Source organism: Thamnophis sirtalis, unplaced genomic scaffold (genome assembly GCF_051295495.1).
Source record: "Thamnophis sirtalis isolate CommonGarterSnake01/CBP01778 unplaced genomic scaffold, rThaSir2_p1.2 scaffold_6, whole genome shotgun sequence".
Lineage (NCBI taxonomy): Eukaryota > Metazoa > Chordata > Lepidosauria > Squamata > Natricidae > Thamnophis > Thamnophis sirtalis.
Genome location: NW_028261386.1, coordinates 87564929 through 87583331, shown reverse-complemented (window position 1 = coordinate 87583331; position 18403 = coordinate 87564929).

The following is an 18403-nucleotide window of genomic DNA, read 5'->3' as shown; positions in this document are numbered from 1 at the left end:
ACATGCACAGAACTGAAAAACAAGATGGTGCTTCTGACGGCGCCAACTGGGGAACCACTTTGCAAGCGTGGTAGGCTAGGCCACCAAAACACTACCAGTAGGAATCCACCACTGAGCCCCACTTCACCCTCTACAGTTAACCAATTAGAGTAGGGGTGTCAACCTCACATCATCAAAGTGGTGTCACATGATGAATTGGGACTTTTTTTCCCTTTGCTTGACCAAGCATGGGCATGGCCAGCATGTGACACATCCAGCCCATGGGCCAGGAGTTTGACAGCCCTGAACTAGAAGATGAAACCATTAGCCCAATAATCATGTCCAGGAGTCCAAGGAGGGAGCAAGATGGTCAGTACACCAGAAGATCCTTAGCTTTTACCTAACTATAGACATACCCTTCCAGTTCAGAAACTGTCATAGACAAGGTGTCACAAAGATCAACCCTCCTTCCTGGGCCTGGATGATTAAATCTTCATAGAAGTTCTATGAACTTCATAGTTCATAGAAGACTCATTCATGCAGAGGAGTGAGCTAACTCCTCAGCTAGGACATGGGGATGCCTATTTTAATTACTGTCCATTGTTTATTTAGTCCTTCAAGAAAAAGAGCTGGCAAAAAGGATTATTTGAAAAAATTAATGTATGAATTACAAAATTATCTATGGTTGGCAATAAAAACCCACCCAAAGATGTCTATCCAAAGCATGGTTGTCCCAAAAGTGCTGTTCAAAAGGCAACTGGACTTTCTTAGTTTTTTTTCTCTTGAAAACATTTCACTTCTCATCCAAGAAACTTCTTCAGTGCCTTATCTTTGTGACATCCCAAACATTGATTGTTTGCAGGGGCTAACCCATGCCTACTATTGCTTATCTGGTTAATGAGAAAAAGATTAATGATGAGATGAAATTTGCCAATGCTGTTTCAGGTGAAAGATGATAGGGATTTTATATCCCTGGTGATGTTTCATACAGTTTTTAGTAAGGAAGTTTGATCAGGTTAAGGTCAACCAAGTTAATTGCTTTGTGGAAGTGTAGTCTAATAGGTAAATGGTCTGTATGACCATTAAATGGGGTTTAACTACATAACATTTCTTCTGCTTGGATCCTTCCCATTTTACAAATGGCTGAAAAATAGGCCTACATGTTGAAGTTGAGTTTCACTTCAACAAAATGCTTTGCATGTGGAAATGACACAATTCACTTATTTGGGGAGCAGAGGTGCCACACTTCTCCTCTTTGGGGCACTTCAGGTGACTCCATATGTCTGTTCATGTGCAGAAGCTAAGCGTTCTGTTTTTCTAAGCAGTGGGAGTCCACCCTGCTTCACAATGAAAATTCTAAGCTTCACTGAAATGTAGCATCACTTTGAATCTTTGCACAGCTCTGCTGAAAAGGGCCTTGGGGTAATAAAAAAAATAGGGGAAGTTTATGGTTTGTTGCATTTGCTTTTACTCTAGAATAAAATAAACAGAAAATTGTATCCACTGTCTTCTGCAGTTTTCCCCACCAAAACATTAATATAAGTGACAATTCAGATAACATAGGTCCAGCAGTATTAAAACAATCAACAGAGGATAAATGATGATTTGTTCATTGCAACATCTCATCCTGCATTCTTTTTTTTCTTCCTTACTGTTGAAAATTGGCCATTGACAAGCAGAAACAATTGATTTTTTTCTTTTCTCTCTTCACAGCTGTTTTGTAATTACCTCCAAATGTAGTATGTATTCACTCAGCTGCTCAACAGAACATTCTTTCATCATTCATTACCACTGTTATTATAGAAGGACTCAGGCTCCCAAACTGTAGTTAGATGTACTCAGTTTCTGCTGCGTTTTGCATTGTGAAACCTCTTCACTCAGGGACATTATAAGTCAAATGTTATAAATTATATTAGTCTGGAACTTGGTGTACAAGCTATGAGAAAAGATGCCAACGGGAGGGATATTCTCCTGCTTTAAAAAAAATGTTATTTAGATCTGAGCTCCAGCTATTGTTATTATGCAATCCTCCACGGTTATTATTTCAGACATTATCTTTTGTTAGAGGCTCTGTGTTCCCAAATAATAAGCAGCAGATTGGCTGATAGTTTAAATGCATACATTGGGAGCTCAGGCCACAAAAAATTAGATAACTTGTATCTAATTTATTACAAATCATCATCATCATCATCATGTAGCATTTAGTCATGTCCACTTGCTTAATGCATGAATCCAGATTAAAGTACCATATATCAAGAGATGGCTGTGGAACTCATTTTTCGAAGAGAACTAGCACTTCCACAATACTTGGTTCAACCAGTCTTATCATTAGGAAGTTTTCCATAACTAGATTTGTTAATTTCCACTGCCCTCATTGCTCTGGTTTTCCTCACTTAAATTCATTCCAGCTTTGTCCAGAATTTTTAACCATGTCTTGAAGTATCTGAAAATAATACTCTTTCAAATATGATTCTTGTAGGTCCAAGTGAGTTCTACCCATTTGTTATTTTCATCTCCATTTTTCTTACATATTATTTTTTCCCTACCCTGTTTTCAAGGAAAATATTTGTTCACTTCAGAACAACTTCTAGAATAAATAAAACTGAAATTGGTCCAATGTCAGCACCATGAGGTAGATCAGACAAGGAATCAACTACACAGGAAAACGGAAACTATTTTGTGAAGAGTGGCTATAATAACAGAATCTTGCAGGTCTGATTGGGTTGTGTCTTCTCTTGTACTGATATCCACATAAATTAGGGATGTATCTGTCTGAGCTGCTTCCATAGACTTTCTACTTGTTTTGGACTTAAAATACATTTTTCCCCTTGTCACTTTGGGTAATAGAACCTGCCTATCTCTGTCAAAGCCATCTCCCTTATTCTCTACAACCAAAGAGCTTTATGGCTACAAGAAGATGAGATCATCTTTTCCTGTCATTCCGTTTTTCAAATAACTGTCTTGGAAGTTGCCCTACTCACAGTAACTGTGCATATCTTCCCAGAAGTCATTATCCAAATATGCAAAATAGGCAAGTATACAGTGTGACCATTCATTTATTTGTATCCTGCCTTTATTATTTTTGCAAATAAATCAGGATGGCAAACATATCCAGCACACTTTCCTGTTCGGATTTTCCTCACCTATGGATGAGTTGGGTTTTAACCATGTTAAATTACTCTATTCTGTGATAGTACACATATCACCACAGGGATTATAAAATCTTCCCTTCATATTATTTTGTATACCATCACAATGCAAATAAGAATGGGCAAAGGATGTTCCATGACATTGATGGCTAACCTTTTTGCCATTGCATGCCAAAAGCTCACCTATAATGTAATATGGGTGTGAACCCCTCCCACATGCCCCCATGCATGTGTGAGACTCCCCCATGTGTGCCCCGCTCCCATGCATGCGCACATGACCCCCATGCTCCCCCAGCCCCTCACTTGTGCACGACCTCCCCACGCTGCCCCTGGTCCCATGCATGTGCACACAGCTTCTGCATGCACCCAGTCCCCCCACATGAGTGGCAGAGCCTCAAAAACCAGCTGGCCAGTGGGAGGTGCATGCGCATGTATGATGAAGCTGAGCTGGGGTGACAGCTGGTGTGCCCACAGAGTGGGCTTTGCGTTCCGCCTGTGGCATGCATGCATAAATTCACCATCACAGTTCTATGATATCACAAGGAACATTTCATCATTTGGGCTTCATTATGAGGAATGACTGCAAAACACAATACTCAAACCACAATCTCACCTAGTAATGTTCACCTGCCAATGTACGTGAGGAAGGAAGGGCTTTGAAGTATAGTGGAAGCCTTATAGTGAGACTCCTGTCTCTCACCCCAACAATGGGTAGTACACAGAGGTGGGTTTCTGACAGTTCAGGCCGGATCAGGCGAACCGGTAGTCGCAGCGGCGGGAGGCTCTGCCCACTCTCCCTGATGCCTCTGTGCATGCGCAGGAGCATTGCAGGAGCGTGCATGCACGAGCGCACACACACAAACAAATCAGTAGTAAAACAAATGGAAACCCACCATTGGTAGTACAGTATGTCCAAGACCCATTAAAACACAGGCGCTCCAGCTAAGATTTATATTATCTAAAAATTATTTCAAAACTTGCATATCTACTGATAATTATGTCATTTTTTTCTTACCTTTGTTAACAAATGCTTATTTACTGTATACATATTAAAGCATGGCTAAAAAGAACAAAAGCATGAAAATAAATCAGACATGTTTATTGGCTTCCTTAATTTAGCCATATTTTGACAATTAAAAATTGGAGATGAACAACAACCCTACTTCTGAGCCTCTCTGAAGCATCTGGTGCTAGCTATGGTAAACAAGTTGCTCCGCCAGAGTTTATAGTGTGTGGCAATTCTTGTGCTTCTCAGGCTATTTTGATCATCCTCTTTTAGTGATCATAATTCCACTCTACAGTTTCCTTCCCTAGAATAGCATGTCATTCAGCAAAGTTCTGATCTTTGAAATGTACAGAGTCTCTTTCCTGGAGATAAGAGTCTTTGCATTAAGTACTTTGATGGATTCACCACTTCACATCCTATTTTCTCTATTTTTCTATAAATTCATATATCTTTTTGTCCCCAGTGGAAGGAAGGAGGGAAAGGAAGAAGGAGAAGGGGGGAGGGTGAGAGACAAAGAGAGAGAGTTGAGGGCCAGGGGTGGTTTAAAAATATGAAATATAAATAAAATTAATATTTATAAGTAATAATATTAACAATAAGAGTGTGAAGTTTTATCTTATGGCAGCTTTTCCTACAGTTCCCTCACACATTCTACAAAGCTGCTAATGGGACAAAGGAATCATTCAGGGGAAAAAATATTTTTAATTCAGGACACTTCAATCAAAACCAATTCTGAGTTCCTCATATTCATAAAATTAGGTTACTTTTTAAAAAAACACAGTTTCTGAAGTGGCTATGGGCAAGCCATCCCCTACACCGTGGAGCAGTCGTAGTTTTCAAATTCTCCTCAACTGTAATTCCATGCGTAGCACATTGCAATAATTCAATCAGAAAGTGACTCAGGCACAAGTCAATTATGGGTTGTGGGAGTGTAACCTCTTCCAGAGCCAAAAATAGTACCTCCCTAGAATCAAATTGGTTATGAATTCAGGGCCATTATATATTTCTGGAATTAAGCTCAACCTGTTCCTCTCAGTAAAATCAGCCAATAAATAAGATTCTAGTGGTTTGTCGTCTCTAGTTTCATAGAATAACATCTGATATAAAATGCTCATAGAATATAGTATTTATGTATTTCCATTATCAGCCTTGTTCTGTATGATCCATTCCCTGCTATGTTGAAGGAATGAATTAAGTCATTTATGAATCACTTCAGGGCATATTACTAAAGGGGATGTTTCTAAAACTTGGCAACTTTAAGATGTGTGGACTTCAATTCCCCGAATTGGATGACTGGGGAATACTTGAAGTTGAAGTCCATACATCTTAAAGTTGCCAAGTTTGAAGAATAGTATTCTAAAATGTACCTTAGTGTTTCTGTATTTTTTTTTAAAATCCTTAATGCCCTTATACTTTTCCCACGAATATAGCATTGAAAAACAATCCCTTCATATTTTCCTGTTTTATTTAAGTCACCGTGCAGCCTTCTGACATTTGGATGAGTTAACCCATCTAAAATCTGTCAGACAACCAGTAGGGAAATATGCTCCTAGCATTTTATTGTCCTTGCATCTTGACATTGATAGTGAGATGCATGCTAAATACCTTTCACCACCTGTCTGATTGAGTTCTAAGGCACTGTGCTAACTTGAAGCGCATACTTAGGACTCGTATTCATACCTCTACACTTGCTACTCAGCAATGAATATGATATGCTAAGCAAATGAGAGTGCTTCAAGTAATACAGACGTCGTACCAGAGGCCGTGAATGTCAAATTTGAGAAGGTACCTGCTGAAGGTTTAATCACTATAAATGAATACATTAAGGAATATCACAGATGAATTGGCAGGAAGCTAATTGAAATACAGATGGAGTCTTTCAGTAATGTACTGGGAAAGTGTACCAATATGTTTTAAGAACAACTTTTAGAAAATATGTTGTTTCATCAATTTACTGGACTTTTGAAAATCAATTGGCCATCTCTTGGCTAACATCGTTATTAGCTAATTACATGAAACGCCTTTATCAACAATACGTTGAAAGGTTATGGATGAAAATTAGCATGAGGTGTAAGTAAGAGTCATGCTTGAATGAATGATTATAGGATCTGATACAAGCTTCGCTGATATCTTTTCATTAGGGAGATTATTCCTCTAGAAATTCAATCATTTTAAATATATTCCATGATTTGAAACATGTATAAACAGTCTGCCCTTCATCATTAAATTTCAGAGCAAGCCTAGCCTATCCAAAGCGACAAAAAATAAAATAAAAGACGCTCCAAGCAAACATAGTGGTTCAGAAAATGAAATGATTGAAATAACTAATTCAGTAAGACAGACCAAAAGTTTAAAAAAAACCAACAAAAAACCCAGGTAGATTAATCTTAATGTGAGATGAAGGGGAGGGATCAAAAAGTCAAATGTTGGCCAAGAAGCCCTGTAGCAACAGCACTTAGATTTACGGCCTCCCTAAGCAGTTTACAGAGTCAGCATATTGCCCCCAACAATCTGGGTACTTTTTTACTGACCATGGAAGGATGGAAGGCTGAGTCAACTTCGACTCAGTCAGGATCAAACTCCTGGCAGTGTGTTGAATTAGCCTGCAATATAGTCTAACTACTCCATCACCACAGCTCCTATACTTTTATTCCATTGTACAGTTACATCCATCTTGCCTTTACTCCCCCACCCACCCCCAACCTGGACATATGATGAACTAATAATATGTAATGCATGAGTAAAAAACAACAACATGTTTGACCGTTGCCTTGAGTTTAGTGAAGTTGCTGCAGAGAAGTTCTTTGAGAAGGGCTTTCCACAGGACATTCTCCAGTTGGAGACCCTCCTCACTTCAAAAGAAGCAATACATCTGCTTGATGCATGTTGCAAAAAGTCTTTTGTGCCAAATATACATGCACAAAGGACTATATGCTCCCAGTGGTCTTACTGACCATCAATTGATATAAAAGAGAGGATAGGACTCACAAGGTCTCATGATTCAGACAATTAACTCATATTTGCTGAATCAGTACAGTAAAACGTACACCTTCTGGAAACCAGCAGTGAAAAGGGCCAGCACTTGCATGTCCTTGCAGAATTTCTTGATGCACCTGGTTATTCTGCATCTCACACAGAAATTAGAGCAAATGGGCCTTTGGTATGATCCAGCAACCTCTTCTTATGTCCACAACTGCAATATGTAATATTGAGTGGTATATTTGGGAATGAATTTCAGACATGGGCAAATCTAAGCAGGATCAATGTTCCTTTTACTTTCAGAAAAAATCACACACACTCATATGTTTCTTTCCCACATTCCAACACATCCTTTCCCTTGGGCTATCCTGAAGAATTAATATATCCATATTAGTGGTGGGATTCAAAAATTTTTACTACCCGTTCTGTGGGTGTGGCTTGGTGGTCGTGGCAGAGGAAGGATACTGTAAACTCTCCATTCCCACCCCACTCCAGGGGAAGGATAGTACAAAATCCCCATTTCCTCCAGATCAGCAGGGACTCGGAAGGCAAAGAATAGATGGGGGTGGGGCCAGTCAGAGGCGGTATTTACTGGTTCCCCAAACTACTCAAAATTCCTGCTACCTGTTCTCCAGAACTGGTCTTGAAGAGTAAACAGAAAAAACACAGTTTACTATATGCAGAAATCCCATCTTAACTAAAAAGTTTGAAATGGAGGAATCAATTAATGCAAGTTTAGGCATCCTTCTTATCTGCCATCCTTCCATTTAAATGAAACTCTGGCTGCTGTGTGAATTACACATACATAGGATATCATAGGGTATTACAGCATTTCTCAACCTTAGTAACTTTAAGACATGTGGACTTCAACTCCCCAAATCCCCCAACTACAATAAAAATAAAATAAAATATTGAAATAAGTAAATAATTATTTTGGAATGGACCATGAAGATGCACCTTCTTCCTGACCATCATGCGCTTACTGCCTACAATAGCTCCTAACAACAGATTCAGTGGTGGGTTCCTACCGGTTCAGACGGTTGGGCCAAACTTGTAGTTGTTGTAACTGCAGCAACCCAGACCTGCCACGCCCCCGAACTGGTTCCCTAGTTGGCGCTGCCATCTTCACTGTGCACGTGCAGAACAATTTTTATTGCATTATGCATGCACATCCAGCATGCATCAAGCGTGTGCGCACAAGTGAAGCGTGCGTGCAGCACCACCCACAAGCAAGCCAATAGTAGTCCCTGCTGGAACCCATCCCTGAACAGATTGCTAATTTATAGGGAAAGAAAGAAAAGAGTCCCGGCAAATTTTACTCTAGTAGTCATTGCCAATTATTGGGGGTGGCACTCATCTCTGTTTCAAGAGTTTAGCCAGTCCAAAGACATGTTTATGATCATGTGGCCAGTATGGCATTGTGGAGCACTGTTTCTTCCCCACTGAAGTGGTACCTATTTATCCACATGAACTATCATGATTTCAAACCGCTAAATTGGCAGGAGCTAAATAAAAATGAGTGCTCATCCTATCACACGATGCTTGGGTCTCAAACTTGGGCTGTCAGCTTTCCATCTGACAAGCCCAGTGTCTTAACTGCTGAGCCATGGCACTGCCCAAATTTATAGGGAGAAGAACTGGAAATGTAGGGTGAACCATAATCAAAATATCTAATGGTGCCATGTAACCCATAAATTGCTAATCTATAATGCATTAGATCATGAAAGTATCAGCAAGTACATGTTTTGTGGAATTGTAGGCAATCTGTTTCTTTCCAGGAATATCTGCAATTACAAGAGTGCCATAAATCCATTATTTCAAGAATAAGCAAGCTGTTTGTAAACCAACTGTTTTCATGCAAAGGATAAAGAGTCTGAGGATTCTCTTACATATTCTCCATGACTCCTTTATGATATAATTTACAATAGCCGCCCTATGCCATTTTAAACCATACGTGAAAAAATTATATTTGTGTAGCAATCAGAGTGGTGAGTAATTCACATTCAACTTTGTTTTGAATCAGTTATTTGATGTCATAATGTTAATCCATGAACATGTATAAGCATGAATCAGAAAGTTAACATATTATATTCTGTTTGTGGGTGATTTTCCAGACTCCTTTCATAGTACACCTTAGCATACCACAGATTCCTTCTGCTTTCTGTGTGTCTGCTTCAGAAAGACTATATTTTTTGTTTTTTTTCCCTTAGCCATTGATAAAACAAGTCCCATATCTTATAAAATTGTTCATCCTCTTGCTCTCTAATTTCAAATGTCAATTTACTCATTTCGGCACAGTCCATTATTTTTCAAATGATTTCTTCCTCTTTTGGTATTGTTTCATTTTTCCAGTTTTTTGCAAATACAATTCTGGCTGCTGTTAACACATTTACAATCAAATATTTTAAGTCTTTGTTGTAGGTTTCTGGTAAAATTCCCAATAAAAAGACCTCTGGTTTAAAGTCTATTTGTTTGAGTATCATTTTCTCCAACCACATGTGGATTTTAGTCCAGTATCTTTTGGCTTCAGTGCAAGTCCACCACATGTGATAGTATGAGCCAGGTATCTGGTGACATTTCCAACACTTTTCTGATTTATTCTTGAACATTCTTGCGATTCTGGTCGGGGGTAGATGCCACCTGTAAAACATCTTATACAAGTTTTCTCTATATGCAGTAGACATTGTCATTTTGTAATTTTGAGACCACAATTTCTGCCAATTCTCTAAATCAATCCCATACTTAAAATTTTTCCCCCAAGCAATCATAGTTTCTTTAACTTGTTCTTCATGCAATTTAAACTCCAATAAATATCCATATAGTTTTTTAATTACTTTTTCATCAGTACCTGTTAGAATTTTGTCTAGCTCAGTCATTTTATTATAGAGACCTTTAGTTTTTCTATCTTCATTATATCTAGATTGTATCTGTACATATGAATACCAGTTCATTTCCATCCCTTCTTGCTTCAACTCTTGACTAGATTTGAGCTCACCCTCTGTATTCAATAATTCTATATATCTAATTGTTTGTTCCTTTTTATGTATTATCGGATACGAGAATGCTTCAATTGTTGATGTCCAGACTGGAATTTTTAAATAATGTAATTTTTTAATCTTTTCCCAATTTAACAACAACGCCTCCCTTATATAATGTCTTCTAAAATAACCATGTGGTTTAGTTCCCTTATACCATAAGAAAGCATGCCATCCCAACAGCAAATCGTGACCTTCTACGTTCAATAATCTAGAGTTTTTTAATGATATCCACTCCTTAATCCACATCAGGTTTGCTGCCTGATAGTATAGCTCCCAATCGGGTAAACCAAAACCTCCTCTTGATCTAACATCTTGTAGTAATTTAAGCTTTATTCTAGCTTTTTTCCCTTGCCAAATAAATTTCAAAACTATTTTATTTAAGTCTAGAAAAAAATCCTTACCCAGTCTAATTGGGATTGTCTGAAACAGATATAGAATTCTAGGTAGAATGTTCATTTTAATTGTGGAAATTCTTCCCATCATTGATAAATGCAAGTTTTCCCATTTCTCCAAATCGATTGCTATTTGTCGTTTTAATCTGGTATAATTATCCTCTTTAAGAGTGCTACATCTAGGTGATAAATGTATCCCCAAATATTTAATCTTACTTGTGTTTTGAATCTGCAACATTTCTGACAACTGTTCCTTTTGTGTAGCTGGGATATTCTTTGTCATGATCTTTGTTTTATCTTTGTTTATTTTCAAGCCTGCTACTTCTCCATATTCCTCTATTCTTTCTAACAATTTGGGTGCGGTTTCTAATGGATCTTCAAGAATGAAAACTAAGTCGTCTGCGAACGCTTGCAGTTTATACTCTTCTCTCTTAATTTTCATTCCTCTTATTTCTTCTTCTTCTCTGATCTTTCTATTTAAGACCTCTAGTGTTAGGACAAAGAGTAGCGGTGATAGTGGGCAGCCTTGTCTTGTACCTCTCTTTATTTCAATCGGTTCTGTTAGTTCTCCATTTACCATTATCTTTGCTACTTGTTTCTGGTATATCGTTCGTATACTTTGAGTGAATTTCTTGCCAAAGTTCATCTGCTCCAGTTGCAAAAACATAAACTGCCAATTCACATTATCAAAGGCCTTCTGCGCATCAAGGAACATCAGTGCCAATTGTTTTTCTGGGTGGGCCTCATAGTATTCCAAGGTATTCAAAATTATTCTCATATTGTCTTTGATTTGTCTTTTAGGTAAAAAGCCATTTTGATCTGAATGGATGAAGCCATTTAAGTATTTTTTAAGTCTCTCAGCTAGTATAGATGCAAATAGCTTGTAGTCTGAGTTTAATAAAGAAATTGGTCTATAATTCTTGATTTGTGTTAAATCAGTCTCTTCCTTGGGTAGTAATGTGATATACGCTTCTGACCATGACTTCGGTATTTGGTTCTCAGTCATCACTTCATTCATGACTTTTAGGAGTGGGAGGGTCAATATTTCTTCAAATGTTCTGTAGAATTCCACGGGTAGGCCATCTGGTCCTGGGGCTTTCCCATTATTTTGTTTTTTAAGTGCCTCTATTAGTTCCATCATTGTTATTTTTCTTTCTAACATTGTTCTAGTTTCATCTGGTACCTGGGGGAGATTGGCATCTTGTAGATACTTTTTGACTCGTCCCTCCTCCACCTTCTCTTGTTCATAGAGTTTAACGTAGTAGTCATGTATAATATATTTTTTTTCGGTATTTCCATATTGAATTTCTCCTTGTTTATCTCTTAGTTGAAGTATTTTCTTTGTTTCTCTCTCTTTTTTCATCTTATATGCTAACCACCTGCCTGGTTTGTTCGCATTTTCAAAATAATTCTGTTTGGCACCTCTAATTTTTTGTGCCAGTTCTTCCTTTTCTAATATGTCCATTTTGTGTTTAATTATGTCCATTTTTATTTTAACATCTTTTTTTTGTGGTGCTCTCTGTAGGTCTCTTTCAAGTATTTTATAGTCATTGTCTAAAGCTTTATGCATTTGTCTTTTTTTTGAGTTTCTCTTCCTTGTGTAATCTATTGTCAAACCTCTGATAACAGCCTTCATTGTGTCCCAGAGATTCTGCAACGACTTATCTTCTTTCCTATTTTCTTTAAAAAAAAAGGACTAGCTCTTTTTCCATTTTTTGTACAAACTCTTTTTCTTTCAATATAGTGTTATTTAGTGTCCATCTAGATCTTGCCCTTTGGCCTTTCCATTTAATTAAAATTGGATTGTGGTCCGCCCAGGTACTTGCTTCAATCTCAATTTCTTTTATGTTGGAGCTCAACTCCGCTGAGACCCATATCATATCTATTCTAGAGAATGAAGAATGTCTATTTGAGTAGAAGGTATATTGTTCTTTTTTAGCGTTTCTTTCTCTCCATATATCTTTTAAATTTAGTTCATCTGTCATCCTAAAAAAAGATTTTGGCAGAGGCTTCCTATTTAATTTTTTTGTTTTATGTGTTTTATAATCCATATTTTGATTCACAATGCCATTAAAGTCTCCCATCATACAAATATCAGCATAGTCTAGTTCCAAAACTTTTTTGTGTAGTTTTTTGTAGAATTCATCTTGTTTTTCATTGGGGGCGTAGATTCCAATTAGGAGTGTCTTTTTGGTATCCATAATTTCCACCATCAAAATTCTTCCCTCTTCCTCTGCGTATACTACTTTTGTTGGGATGTTGCCTTTAATATAGAAGACCACTCCTCTTTTCTTACAATTTGCCAATGATGAAAACATTTTCCCAAGCTTTGGTTGAGTTAGTAAATGTTCATATTTCTTTTGAATATGTACTTCTTGCAGACAGATTATGTCAAGTTGTAATTTCTCTAATTTATGGAATACTTTCTTCCTTTTAGTTACCGAATTGAGTCCATTAATGTTAATTGTAATCATTTTTCTTTCTTCCATGTTTATACTTTATATACAGGGTTTATCGCTCTAGTGGATCTAGGTTCTCGTTTTTCTTTGCGGCTCCCATTCCCTGTCTCCCCTTCTTTCTCACTTCCACCTACTGCTCCTTCTATTTTTTCGGTCACGGTTACAGGTGGTTCCAGTATTTGTATCACTGCATCGTCTTTCCCAGCTTTCTCCGCCGTTTCTCTAAAGTATTCTTCGTAGAAAGCTTCTGCCTTCTCAGTTGTATCTATCCTGTGTCTTTGTCCTTGCCAAGTACATAATAAACCTTCCGGTATGAGCCATCTGTAGTTAACACCTTTTTTTATCAATACTTTGGTCAGAAATTGATATTCTCTTCTCCTCTCTCTCACCTCTCTTGGAATTTGTTTGAGTACTACAATCTCCTTACCTTTATATTCTAATTTTCTATCTCTCATTTTCTGTAAGATTTGTGATTTAATTGTTTTCTTAGTAAATCTTACATGCACTTCCCTTGGAAGAGCATTTCTCATTGCATATCTTGTGTATACTCTAAAAGTCTCATCAATTGTTTCTTTTATTTGGTCCTGGGACATCCCCAGAACATCTATCAAAATATTTGAAATTATCTGAACTAAGTCCTCTCCTTTTTCTTCTTCTATGTTTTGAAATCTTAAGAAAAATTCAGACCTGTCCATCTCCCATCTTAATATTCCACCGCTCTCTCTTTCTACATCACTTAGTCTGATCTCTAGCTTTTCAGTTTTCTTCTCTCCTTCTTGAATCTTATTTTCAATTTTTTGAATCCTATTTTCGTATTTCAGCATCCAGTTGTGTATACTTTCTACTTTTCCTTCCATATTATCAACTTTTTGCACTATGCTTTGGTTTTGTTGTTCCATTGCCTCCATTTTTTTTTACAAGGGTATTGTTTCCTGCTTGCATTTTCTGCATCATTTGTATAAGTGTTTCAAAGTTGGCTTCCTTCTCTTTTTCCTGATGGGACATCGTCTGTGTTGTCCTCTGGCCTCCCGCAGGTGAGGGGGCAGGGGTTGATGTAAAGCCAGAGGCAGCTGCTTTTCTACTCATAGCCAATTAGTATTAGAGGGTGGAGGGTTATAAGTATGGTGGATTAAGTACATAAAGTACACAGAGGAGAGGGGAGGAGATAAGGAAAGGGGGAAAAGAAAAAGGGAAGGAAAAGAGAGAAGGGAGAGAAAAGGAAGGAAAGAAAAGGAAACGTTTTTTTGTTTCAAAGATGAAATGCAGTAAGAATGCAATAAAATATATATATATATAAATAAGAGAATATGAAATAGTAAAAAAGAAAAGGAAGACACCCCCCCTCCAAAAAGGGGAGAAGGGGTGCTTCAGTTACAAGTGAGAAAAGAAAGAAGCAGAAAAAATGTAAATAGTCAAGAGGTGATCCAAAGGTTAAAAAGAATAATCAAAACAGAAAAGAAAAAAAATATAAAAGATCAAAAGGTCGATGGTGATGATCAAAAAAGAAAAACTCAATGTCGATGTCTCCACAGCCGGTAATATGACAATGGTGTTGGGAGATGACAGGATGCCAACAAGCTAAAACAAATGATTTTTTCCGGACTCTTTTTTTCCCCCCCTAAGATAAGAGTCTCTCCAAGGTCACTCTCAGCTTTGCTGTTTTATCTCACAGGTTCCCAGCTGCGTAAACACGTAAATCAAATGCATTACAGGGGGGATTTTAATAACAAAGTTCGAGTCCACAAGATGGCAGTGTTGGCTTGTAGTTTGTAGTTTACAGCTTGTTTTAGTCCGTTCCGTGGCGTTTGTTAATTACTAATTGTTAAAAAAAAAAACATCAAAAGGGCTAAAAGGCAACGAAGAAAAACAAACAAAAAAAAACCAGATCTTCAAAGCACTTTAAGTTTAAGATTTAGTGCCCCATTAGATTCAAAGTTAAAGGTATCGACAACAAAGAGAAGGAACGCAAAAAGCCGATTCAAATTACAGGAAAGTCCAGCCCGGCTTCCAGGAATTAAAAAAAAGGAACAGAAAAATAAACTTCCAAATGGCAAACATTTATCACCGCCGCTTTTCTCACTTATCAGCCTTATTTTAAACTAAGTTTCCAAATTTAGAGTGTTCTCTTTCCAACAAGAAAAAAGGATTTAAAACTCACATCAAACGACATGTTCATATTCAGCTCTCTCTCTGGGCCTTTGCAGTTGCAGTCAGCATCGAGCCGATCCGGAAGTCACTGGATTAGGAAGGCTTTCCTTAGGTTCCCAGAGATTTTGCGAACATCTCTGGGACCACTGGAGTTCCCCCCACATCACTGTCACTACGGGACAGCTTAGATTCAAACGAATCGTCCAAAAAAGACTCCGGTATAGATGGTCATTCAGGAAATGCCTGAAAGTCCGTCTTCTCACTGCTAAGCCCCGCCTTCTTCCACTTGATACACTTATGCCTTAATTGGAAAAAGTAAATGATGATATAATTATGCTGTGAAATAATTCAACAATGATATAAGGAAGTACTAATATAAGGTCTGGTGATATAATGTATAAGGTTAAGAACTTATTATAATGATATTTCGCTGCTGATAAGGCAATTCTAATAGGGGAACAAATGTAAACTGGTATATATAGGCAGCGATGCCTTGTTGAACAATGAAGGAATAAGATCTCTGTTTGAAGGTATGAAATGCAAGATTAACAATGAATAGAAGTATATTCTCTGGGGGAAAACAAGGCTAATGTTAACTGAATATATATTGTAGAAGGAAAATGAGACCTTTAGTTACATTAGAGGAAATATCTGAGATGGTAAACATTATTTGAAGATGTAGATGTTAAAACAACCGTAATCAAACGACATGCTGCATGTGATGATGGTTTTTTTTGTCTTTTTTTTTGTCTCTTTTTTTTCCTTTCCTTCTTGGACCTTTTTTGTCCTTTTTGGCCTCCCCCCCTCCCCCTACCCTTTTTTTCTCTCTCTCTCTTGTTTTATTTTGTTGTTTTTTGTTTTTTAAACCCTAGCTATAAACTTAGTAGGGATGCACCTGTGATTAAACGACATATTGTATGTGAAGATGGGTTTCCCCTCCCCCCTTTTTTTTCCATCCTCTCCCTTTCCCATTGTTGTCTGTGTAATAAAAAATAAAAATAATAAAAAAAAAAGAAAGACTATATTCTTTTTTCATTGTCAAATATCATGTACTAGCTGGATACCCGTGCTTCACAAAGAAACTATGTGATCAGGCTATGCAGGAGAAATTTGGTTCACAATCCATTGGCTCAGTGGTGGTCAGTGATTGAAACACATGAGGGAATACCGCTTCCGCCACCTTGAGTCCTGAAGCAATTCCATAGGTGGAAAGTGTAGACATTTTGATGAGGTGCCAACTTTTAGTACTGTAAGGAGCCCCAGGCTGCTTCTGAGTGAAGGAGTGGAACGTCTGCCAGTTTGAACTGAGGTAATGGAATGTGAGGCAACTGGTAGATGAAACAGAGTTCTTTTCAGGTGGGGAGGGGGAGTAGAATGTCTAACTCCTTAGCATCAAAGCATGTTAATATAAGGCAACTGGCAGTTGGAACAGAGTTCTTTTCAGGTGGGGAGAGGGAATAGAACTCCTTAGCATCAGAGCATGTTAATTACTGTATAAGAAATACTAATGATCTGATGGTCATTTCAAAAAATCCTTTCAAAATGGATTTAGTAAGTACCTAGAAGCCAAGAGGAACATACGTGCTAAATTTCAAGTTTGTAGGCTTTACGGTTCTGGAGATTTTGTGATGAGTGAATGGTACTTGGTTTTTATATAGAGAGGTGTCTTTTATATAAAGAGAAGTCAGAGGTGGGGAATGTGTGACACTCCAGATGTTTTCAATTTCTAGTTTGTACAATTAGAACCCATAGACAGAGATGATGAGGAATCTGGTCCAAGCATCAGAATGATCACAAGCCTTCTATACTTGGTCTACTTGGTCTGGGATTAACAACCCAGAGCATAATTTACGATGGAATTAATTCAGTTCATATCTTCCAAGTGTGCATTAAATAAATGTAGAAGAAAATGAAACTGAACCGTGTCTAGTTTTGGCTATTCAGCTCTGTATACTCCCTGTTTATCTAGTCATGTTTGCAGTGGAGAAGAAAGGTTGCCAGCTTGTTTTTCTTATCATTCCACAATTTTAACAACCATCTGCAGGCAGGTGCTAAATGATCTTCTCAAATGTGAAATTCTAACCAGAGCAACAAATATTGCATTTGATCAGAGGACTGCCAGTGAATGAAACTTTTGTTTAGGTCATCTTTTAATAAAACCTTTGATGTGTATGCTTGTATGCGTGTCTGTATACATGTATGTGTGCATGTATGTATGCATATCTATATGTGTATATATACATTCATTCACACTACATGCACATACAAGCTGAAATGAACTTAAGAAATAAAAAATATTGGAATGTGGGAGAAAAACTGACAGATTCATCCGTTCCTAACAGATGGCCTAAAAGAAAAGTGCACCACATGCTCAAAAAGCCTTTCCCCCAGACTTTTCTGTTTGTCCTAACATGCAAAGACTGGGATGGAGATCCAAATGAAGTACAGACTACAATTCATAATTGTTAAGTCATTCTTTGATATTCTGAATTATACATTGCACTGTCTTGGGTAGGATAACAAGTTAAAAATGACCATTGTAGAAAAGTATTCCTCCTTTTTAGTCTCCCAGCTCATATGGATATAAGGGAGAGGCATGTGAAAATTGAAAGTCAGGATGAACGAAAGTTTTTGAAAATACTACATGAGAGTTTTTCCTCTTTTAGATTTCATTTGAATTGATTGTCAAAAAGCAGCAGTCAGAAGCTCTAGCTATTCTGTTTTAATAAAATTGATAACCACAAGATAAAGTTTTACAATTTTGCCTTAATTACTAGAGATCAACATTCAAAAATTACAAACGTTGGCATGTATTGCACGAACAGATGGTAAGCAACTTGGTGTCCTATGGAAAAAATCTTCCTCTTCATTTTTACTTTTTTGCCAGAAAAAAATACATTACCTTACTTTAAATTTAGCAAGTGAATTAGCAGAAATATACACCAGGACACAATCTTTTTCTTAATTGCAGCTCTCCAGTGGAACAAAACATGCTAATTAACTTTATGGTTGCATGAATCTGATAATATTCACTTTTATTCATCACTGGCTTTAAAGGTTGATATTGCTGGGAAATTTAAAAGGCAAAATTTTCTTAAAATGGGGAATTTTGTTAGGCAGCCGAACAGCAAGAATGTTGCGCATGTGCAAGCTGAGAATGGCTGCCAAAACCTGTTGCTCTGACTGCAGAAGATGAAAAGAACCTGAAAACCCATGGATTTAGATCTGATAACTGGGCGAGGAGAGGTTCCTA